Source organism: Nomascus leucogenys, chromosome 5 (genome assembly GCF_006542625.1).
Source record: "Nomascus leucogenys isolate Asia chromosome 5, Asia_NLE_v1, whole genome shotgun sequence".
In the NCBI taxonomy this organism is placed as follows: Eukaryota; Metazoa; Chordata; class Mammalia; order Primates; family Hylobatidae; genus Nomascus; species Nomascus leucogenys.
In genome coordinates this window covers 115,625,195-115,635,024 of record NC_044385.1, presented here as the reverse complement: position 1 = coordinate 115,635,024, position 9,830 = coordinate 115,625,195, and the positions used below count along the sequence as shown (strand labels likewise).

The 9,830-nt window shown below is 39.1% G+C and overlaps 1 pseudogene; it reads right to left on the bottom strand.

Annotated features, from left to right (window-relative positions):
- Positions 1–263: 263 nt before the first annotated feature.
- Positions 264–2,640, bottom strand: LOC100593276 (annotated as a pseudogene).
- Between the last annotated feature and the right edge of the window lie 7,190 nt (positions 2,641–9,830).

Sequence of the window (9,830 nt, the reverse complement as noted above, 5' to 3'; positions counted from 1 at the left end):
TAGTTGAAATAACATATTCTGTAAAAAAGCAGTTCTATCAGAAAAATCTTTAAGTCATGGCACACAGTGGCTCATGCCTGTAATCCCAGCCCTTTGGAAGGCCAAAGCGGAGTGGATCACTTGAGGTCAGAAGTTCAAGACCAGCCTGGCCAACACAGTGAAACCCTGTCTCTACTTTATTTTTTTAATTAATTTATTTTTTTTTTACCTCTGAACTTCTTATTGGCCTCCTGCTCCCCAAATAGTACCCTGCGTCTGCTGGCTTAATGTCTCAGAACTTTGGTGTCATTGGTCTCAGACACCACTTTGTCATCCACTATCCTGCAGGTGGTGGACTTTTGGTTGGTTTGCATGGAGCTGCTGCTGTCCAGGGCATCATCATGATTGAAGTTCTCCCTGTCTTCCAGTGGGCTGCGGTAGGTGGTAATCTCAGCCTCCAGCTTGACCTTGATGTTCAGCAGGGCCTCGTACTCCTGGGCCTGGTGCTGTCCCTCTGCCCGAGTCTGTGCCAGCTCTGACTCCAGGTGCAGCAGGATCGTGTTGAGCTGCCCCATCTGCAGGGTATAGCAGGCCTCCACCTCCCTCAGGCTGTTCTCCAAGCTGGCCTTCAGATGTCTCATGGAGTCCAAGTCGATCTCCAAGGACTAGACTGTATGTCTCAGCTCCGTGAGCATCATCTCAGCAGCTCCAACCTCAGCAGACTGTGTGATGACCACTGTGGTGCTCTCCTCAATCTGCTAAGACCAGTACTTGTCCAGCTCCTCTCGGTTCTTCCCAGCCAGCTCATCATATTGGGCCGAATGTCTGCCATGATCTTGGTGAGGTCCTGTGATTTGGGGGCTTCTACCTCCATGGTCAACCCAGAGCTGTCAATCTGGGCTTGTAAGCCTTTTATTTCCTCTTCGTAGTTCTTCTTCATGAAGAGCAGCTCCTCTTTGAGAGCCCCGATCTCTGTCTCCAGCTGCAGCCGAGTGACATTGGTGTCATCAATGATCTTGCAGAGCCCATGGATGTCACTCTCCACAGACTGGCACATGGCCAGCCCTGTCTTATACTTGACTCTAAGGTCATCAGCAGCAAGACAGGCATTGTCTATCTGCAGAACGATGTGGGCATTGTCCACAATATTTGAGAAGATCTGAGTGCTCAGTTCCTCGATGGTCTTGAAGTAATGGCTCCAGTCTCTGTCCTGGGATCCCTTCTTCTCCAGGTTCTCCCGGATTTTGCTCTTCAGGATTTTGCTCTTCATCTTCGGGTTCTCAGTCTCCAGGCTCCTCACTCTCCAGGTAGGAGGCCAGGTGGTCATTCATGCTTTGCATGGTCTCCTCGTTCTAGATGCCTCCCATTCCTGCCGAATCCCCCGCCATCCTCATGGCCAGGCCCCGAGACCCCATGCCGCCCAGGAAGCTGGTAGAGCGGGACACGGAGATCCGGGAACCAGAGTCCCTGGCGGCTGCATAGACGCTGGCCGCAGTGCTGACTGGCAGGGCACCATAGCTGGACGCCTGGACAGAGCCCAGAGAATGGTAGTTGGTGGAGAGTGTGGAGCGAGTGGTGAAGCTCATGCTGTTTGGGGAGGAGAGCGAGAGGACAGGACTCAGGCTTTGCCAACGACCCCCTGTCTCTACTTTAAATACAAAAATTAGCTGAGCGTGGTGGCACGTGCCTGTAATCCCAGTTACTCCGGAGGCTGAGACAGAGAATCACTTGCACCTGGGAAGTGGAGGTTGCAGTGAGCAGAAATTCCACCAATGCATGCACTCCAGCCTGGGAGACAGAGTGAGACTCCATCTCCAAAAACCAACCAACCCAACAAACAAAATCTTCAAGTCAACCAAATAATTGTCGATAGGCCTTTGTTTGTTTGTTTGTTTGTTTGTTTTACCTGATTTCTCTTAAATTAATGTTGCTCTTAACTCTGAGATAACAAAATAAGGGACTGGTTCCTATGTAGGAATCAGTAGAAGTAAAGAGGAAGAGGAACTATAGGAAATGATATTTCAATGTGAATGCTTTAACGTGGTATTGTTTAAACCCAGCTATTTCAAAAGATTTTGTAGTCTTACTGATAATAATATGTCATTGCTACGGGAAGAAAGGTACAAACACAAGTTAAAGACAATATCCTTAATCTAACTTGGAAACAACCTGGGTGCTAGTCAGAACTCATATTAAGGAACTCTATAATGTTTTGATGCTGAATAAAGTTACTTTAACTAACTTCCAATATCTTCTAATTCATGTATATTTTTAATATATCTCTCCTTTGTGTTTGTATAGATGTATACAGCATGGGTTTATAAGAAATTTTTCTTGTTGAGAATATATTATTATTAAGCCATAAACTCAGGACAGTTTTGGTTTACTAAAGGCCAAGGTTGCTTTCATCAGTTCCACTAAAAATGGTTTAATGGTACCACTCACCACCCTTGCCTCTCCTTTCCAGCTCCAGAACATTTAGTTCTCTGTCTTCAGTACCTTCATAGTACCAAATGCATATTTCTGTCCTAACACTTGCCACATTGTGCTGTCAGGTTTTACTGTACTTGCGGACCCGGGAGAAAAATGTGCAGTCCTGATACAGGTTTCTTGGTATAGTTGATACTTTTTCTTTGTCATTTCATAATCCGTGCTGAACATAATTTCTGGCTCTTGTTGGATCTCAAAGAGAATTTTTGAAAGAATAAATAAATAGTGGGAGCAATGTGAATTTCTACAAGCAACTTGCTTTTGGAAATAAATTAATCCATTTGTCTTTATTCCTGTTCTCTATGGATAGGGAATGTGCAAATTGTTAATGTCCAAATTGTGAATGTTAATTTTTATTCTTTTAAGTAGAATGGGCTGAAAAGTCAAACTGTATATTAACTCTAAATTTTACCTGGAATAGTAGTAACTGAGTCGATGAATTCTGGGAAGAAAATTCTTGAGTTTTTAAATCTTGACTTGTAAGTTATAAATTGTCTGGATATATGCTCCCTGCCTATGTCATAGCATGAGAATAGTAGTAATGGCAGAGTGAGCTGATCTACAATATCAATTTAACAAGAAGGAAATGGGCCAGGTGCGGTGGCTCACGCCTGTAATCCCGGCACTTTGGGAGGCTGAGGTGGGTGGATCTCTTGAGGTCAGGAGTTCAAGACCAGCCTGGCCAACATGGTGAAACCTCGTCTTCACTAAAAATATAAAAATTAGCTTGGCCTAGTGGCATGTGCTGTAATCCCAGCTACTTGTGAGGCTGAGGCAGGAGAATCACTTGAACCCGGGAGGCAGTGGTTGCAGTGGCCCAAGATCGCACCACTGCATTCCAGCTTGGGCGACAGAGGGAGACTCTCTCAAAAAAAATTAAAAAGTAAAATCTAGAAGAGTAGCTAAGATTTTATTCAAGTAATTCTCTATTGAGAGACTTAACTAGACATGATTTTGTTGCTGATGAAATTTGACCTTGTCGCCACTTCTGGCCCTAACTCCCTTTTGAATTTGGCTTACACTGCTCATCTGCAAAGCTCTCTGAAACACAGCACTTCTTTGCCAGGGTAAGAAACTTTGTTTGCCTGCTTCAATCTCTGAGTACTATGTATTATTAATTCTCTTTCCTTAAGGCCCTGTCAACATACGCTGTGTGAGCTTACAGATTTGTTAAGATACAATAGTAGTACCCTACTCCTTCACTAGAGTAGAAATGTAAGGTACAGATAATTAAGTTCAAAAGATTCCTTGAGCCCTGAGAATACAACATACATCAGTATTTGGGAGACAAAAAGATGTATTTTTCTTTTCTTTTTTTTTTTTGAGACAGGTCGTGCTCTGCTCTGTTGCTCAGGCTGGAGTGCAATAGCGTGATCTTGACTCACTGCAACCTTCACCTCCCGGGTTCAAGTGATTTTCCTGCCTCAGCCTCCTGAGTAGCTGTGACTACAGGCATGTGCCACCATGCCTGGCTAATTTTTGTATTTTTAGTACAGATAGGATTTTGCCATTTTGGCCAGGCTTGTCTCGAATTCCTGACTTCAGGTAATCTGCCCACCTCGGCCTCCCAAAGTGCTGGGATTACAGGTGTGAGCCACCATGCCAGGCCCAAAAAGATGTATTTTCTCTATCTTTTAAATTATTCTGTAAATATAATAAATATTCAGAGGATTAGAAAATATAAAAATGTGAAAAAATGTTTGGGAGTCTGGCCTATTATGACCTCACAGGATTTTTCAAATTTGCTTCTATGACACTATATCATATTAATACCTGTAATTTTGAGGTAGGAAAAAATTGTATATTGCTTTTAACAAAAACTTTGATTTAGGCACTGAATTATTCTTTCATAATATTCAGTTTGCTTTCAGATTTCAATAAATTTGCTATTTTAATATGCCCAGTTTCTTAGCCTATTATACTCTGACATTCATTATTAGCAGGATTTTGTAAAATAAAAATATTTGAAATTATCTGTGTGGGACCAAGCTGAATTAAGAAATGTGGCTCTAGAACTGTTTTCATTTGAGATTTGTTTTAATTTCGAATACTGACCCCACGTGCACATATAGACAGAGCACCTCATGGAGAAATTGAGCAAGGTTTGCCTCACCAGTGATTACCTGCTCTTCTCTTTCCTGACAGAAATAGTGTCCAAAATAGTAATTACTGCTTTAAGGGTGTCCAGATAACTCTGTTCTAACCAGTGAGATATAAGTTGACTTCACAGAATGAGGCTTCTAAGAACCCATAAAGGGAAAAATAGGCTGTGAAAACATTTTGTCCTTTGTTCTTCTCTGACCTGGAGTGCACTAAGTGATGTTGAAGATGAAGCAGGCAATGAAAACCTTTTCACCTTAATGTCCCCACTGATTATTAAGAAAACTATCACTCTTACCTCCTAAAACAAGCCAGTAGATTGACCAACTATTTTTTTTTTTTTTTTTTAGAGAGACTATAAATTGAACCTGTAACAGAAGCATTTAAAAATCTGTTCAGACAGAAGAACTGGGTATTCACAACCACCAACCTGATAAACTGTCTTAAACAGAGGCTCTTTTTTTTTTTTCTTTTCTGCCTCTACATATCCAGAAGTTTGAAATAGTCCTGGGCTAATACAAGAACCCCAGTGTTATGAGGCACGCGAACATCCTTTAGAATTCCTTTCTCTGTTATTTTTCAAGTGGAGTGAGCTTTTCTGTGGTCGCAAGGTGCCTGGTTCAACTTCAACATCACTTACGGCATTGCAATCCAGAAGAAGAACAAAGACAGACACAATAATTTCACAGCCTATTTGCCCCTTAATAGACTTTCATGGAAGCCGTACTTCATGAAGCTGTTTATATTGTATTGGCCAGAATATACTTATTTGGGCAACTTTAGACCAAAGATTGGAAGCTAAATTTGGAGAAAGTAGTTGTCCATAGGGTTAGTCAGCCAGCCAACAGTGACCTCCACTGTTTTTACTTACAAGTGATATGACAGACAAAAAACAGAAAAGTTAAACAAAGGAATGTAATAATGCATACAATTTTTAAAATGCCTTTTCTACAGTGCCTTTGGGTACAGAATAGCTGACTAAAAAGAGTTACTAAGAATTCAGAACTCTGCTGTTGGTTTGCTTGGCTATGCTTTGCTGATGTGCAGAAAGGCTGGAATACTTGGTTGAGAAAACAATATGGAAATATCATTACATAAGACACAATTAATATCAATATATTTCTTTTATATATTACATACTTCCTAGGGAAAAATCACTCAAATACAAGCATGAGATTCAAAACTACAAGCTGATATAGGAGTGTTTACATTAATTACCAGTAACGAAATTTGAATTGACCTTCATGGCCAAGGTAAAGCGCAACTGAACCCCAATACCTGAGCTTGGTTTTTCCTTGGCCACATTTCAACAGGTGCCTCTTATCCTTCTATTCAGGGAGGAAAAATGGAGTAGCCCAGGAATCCTTTGGAACTTCCTAAACCTTCAAATAGAACAATATTTCACAATATTTCTTTCATGTTGTGGCAAAATAGAATAGTATACTGTTTGAGGTTCATGGAGGAAGATGCTCCTGGCGGATTGGGCTGGCTTGACCAATTCCATGGATAAAGTGGTTAAAGATCTGGGGACATCGTTAGACCATTCATGGCCTCCCTGTGCATCATAATAAAATGATTAAAAATATTTCTTAGAACATAAGTTTATATCACAGCTAGGGTTTATCTACTAAGCTGAAACATATTCTGCCAGGTAGTGATGACACTACAAATGAATGATCACCTTTCTTTGTCCCCCACATCTTTTTTCCCCATCTGGAAAAATCGTCTCATTTTACAATTCAAATTTGTCTAATTTCATTTTATTGCAGATCCTTATGCCTGTCCTTTAAAAAAAAAATCTTACTCCTTTCTTAAGTTTTTTTTTTTTTTTCTGGGACCTGACTGTTCTCTTTTTATTAAATTGAAGTATGCAATATGGATCCTGAACAGTCATAGGCAAGCTGTGTGCATTGATTAGCAAGGTGGAGCTTGTCCCTGAACTGATTTTCTATTGGCAAATTCAGGGTAAGGCCAAGTATGAAGTCTGAAACTTGTGTTTTCTCTTGTTTTTTTTTGACTTCCCCTCTTTTTGTGACATTCTTGCCCTCACTCTTCAACCTCCTTGTCCCACTTTGCCCCAACTCAAGAATGTTTTTTCCATTGGTGCTGGTTTTCAACCAGTCAGGATCTTTGGTCTTCTGACAAAATCTTTTATCATACAAAAGTAATTGTGTGAAATTATTTCAGCTGGTTTTAATATCACTTGGCATTTCATCTAAATTATAAGTTCCTTGAAAATAACTGAGTCTTCTAAATATTTGTACCCACAATGCTAAGCACAGTCAATAAATTATGCTTTTAAAAATATTATATAACTTTTAAAACATAAATAAAACTATAGAGTGTGGTATAATGTACTCATTACACTCATTATTCATACATGGCCAATCTTAGTTTATCTTCATCTAATGCAATTAGTATTCCCAAATGTCAGACACCAAATAGTATGTCAGTATATGTTTCTAAAATATAAGGACTTTAAAAAAATGCAACATAATACTGGGAAGCAGGTTCACCAAAAGAGGACTCCCATTGTGGGGCAGATTGCAGAGATCATCATCATGTGAATCACCAGGAACTGGAGTCCAAACTCTTCCATCCACTGCAGCCTGGGCTGCACTGTTACCAATGTGAGAAGGAACACATTCATGTGCAACAGTTATTTAAAGCAGGTTTATTAATTATAGATGGGTAGGAAGGGAAATAAGAAGTGTTGGATCCACTGTGAGCTGATCCTCAAGGTTCAGAAAAGATGCCCAAGGCAGATGGAGTCTCAACTGCACGTGGTCCACTTGCATGACAGCTGAGGGACACCAAAAAGTAGACCACCCTGGGCTCAGGAGCATGTGACTCACTGGGCAAAGCTTTGAAGGCCATCCTGCTTCCAAGGGAGAGAGGAACAAAGCCCCGGTTAGTTCCAGATAGTTTCTCCCTAACTCAAGATGTTACATTTCCTAGGAGAGAGAGACAAGTCCCAGGCAGTTTCTCTCTGCCTAAGGATATTGCATTCCTAGCACATTCTACACTTGTTGTTGAGAACTATAAGCAAGAAGGTGGGGAAAACTAAGTCAGTCCAAGACCATGTGAAGAACTGCCCTGAAAATACCACTTTCACAGTAAGAAATGAATGATAACTTCATAATGTTTTTCCAGTATTCATATTATAAGGGTCTTACAAGAGATTTTTAACATATTACTTTTTTGGATCTGAATACAAAGAAAGTCCATATATTGCAATAGGATGTTACGTCTTCTTAATATTTGTATCTATTTTCTTTTCATCTACTTTTTCAATTAAAGTAAAATTTACGTACAAGGAAATGCACAGATTGGGTGACAATTCTGTGAGTTTTGACTAATGTATACATCATGTACCGTATACCCCAATCAAAACAGAAAACGTTTCCATCACCCCACACACTTCCCTTATGGCTCCATCTTGTTTTTGTCATCAGCCCATAGTTCAGATTTTCTATCAAAAATTAAGGTTGTCTAATCTAAAAATTCATGTATATGAAATCAGACTTACTATTTTGCAACTGAAGTATTCCTTTCAAAAAATGTTTATAAAATTCAACCATGTCTTCCTATATATCAGTTTTATTTTATTTTATTTTAGAAATGGGGTCTCACTCTGTTGCCCATGCTGGAGTTCAGTGGCTTTATCCTAGCTCACTGCAGGCGAGGACTCCTGGGCTCAAACGATCCTCTCACCTCAGCCTCCCAAGTAGCTGGGACCACAAGAGCAAGCCACCATGCCTGGCTAATTTTTGTATTTTTTGTGAAGATGGAGTCTATGTATGTTGCCTAGGCTGGTCTCATGCTCCTGGGCTGAAGGGATCTTGTCACCTAGGTCTCCCAGTGTTGGGATTACAGGTGTCAGCCATTGTGCCCAGCCCCATGTATCAGTCTTTTATTATTGATGAATGTTGCAGTATATCAATATATCCCATTTTATCCATTCTAATGTGGATGGACGTTTGATTTGCTTTCAGTGTTTTGCTATTATTAATAATGATTCTATAAACATAAGTAATGTGTAAATTATTTTTCTGGACATATACCTTTATTTCTCTTGTGTAAGTAGTTGGGTGTGGAATTACGTGGTCTTGAAGTCAATGTAAGTTGGACTTTATAAAAAGACTATCAATGCAGATTTTTAAAATTTTTTACTGTTATCCTCAACGTATATGCATTTTCTAATTCTTTCATATCAGGCCAAAGTCACATTGGGTTTTTGCTTTTTAATTTTTGATACGTAGTTTGTATATTCTATATATCTATTTTATATGACATAATATGTGATAAATATGTAAATATGAGTGCAATATATTAAACAGCTAATGTAAAATGTAGCATACTATAGTATAATGTAACATAAATGTAGGGCAGATGGAGTCTTGACTGCAAGTGCTCCACTTGCATGGCAGCTGAGCGGCACCAAAAAGTAGACCACTCTAGGCTACTTTATTTATAATTTTGTATAAATTATAAATTATCTATATAAATATAACTTGATATATGGTTATCTATAACTATATGTAAATATACATATAACAGATTATAAATTATATAAAATGTAATATATAACTTAGTATAATACGATATGATAAAACATATAGTTTATATAATAGTCTATATATCAGTAACAAAATGTCAACCATATATATGAGATTTTATATATATATATATATATATATTTTTTTTTTTTTTTTGAGATGGAGTCTCACTGTGTCACCCAGGCTGGAGTGCAGTGGCAAGATCTTGGCTCACTGCAACATCCGTCTCCAGGGTTCAAGCGATTTTTCTGCCTCAGCCTCCCCATTAGCTGGGACTACAGGCACACACCACCATGCCTGGCTAATTTTTGTATTTTTAGTAGAGACAGGGTTTCATCATTTTGGCTTGGCTGGTGTCAAACTCCTGACCTCGTGATCTGCCCATCTTGGCCTCCCAAATTGCTAGAATTATAGGCATGAGCCAGCACACCAGGTGAGATTATATATTCTTTATGTCAATTCTATGTATTATGTATGTCATATATAATATATATTATCTGTGGTTACATGTTGCAGGTTAGAAGTTAGGATATAAGTCCTTCATAAGTGTTATACCTACTAGATATGGAAACATTTTCTCTCAATGTGAGGCTTGATTTTTATTTTCTTAATGGTGCTATAAAAAGAAAAAGAATTAAATTTTGTTAATATCCAATTTATGTATTTTTCATAAAAGCTTAGTGTTTTGTGTTTCTCAAAGAA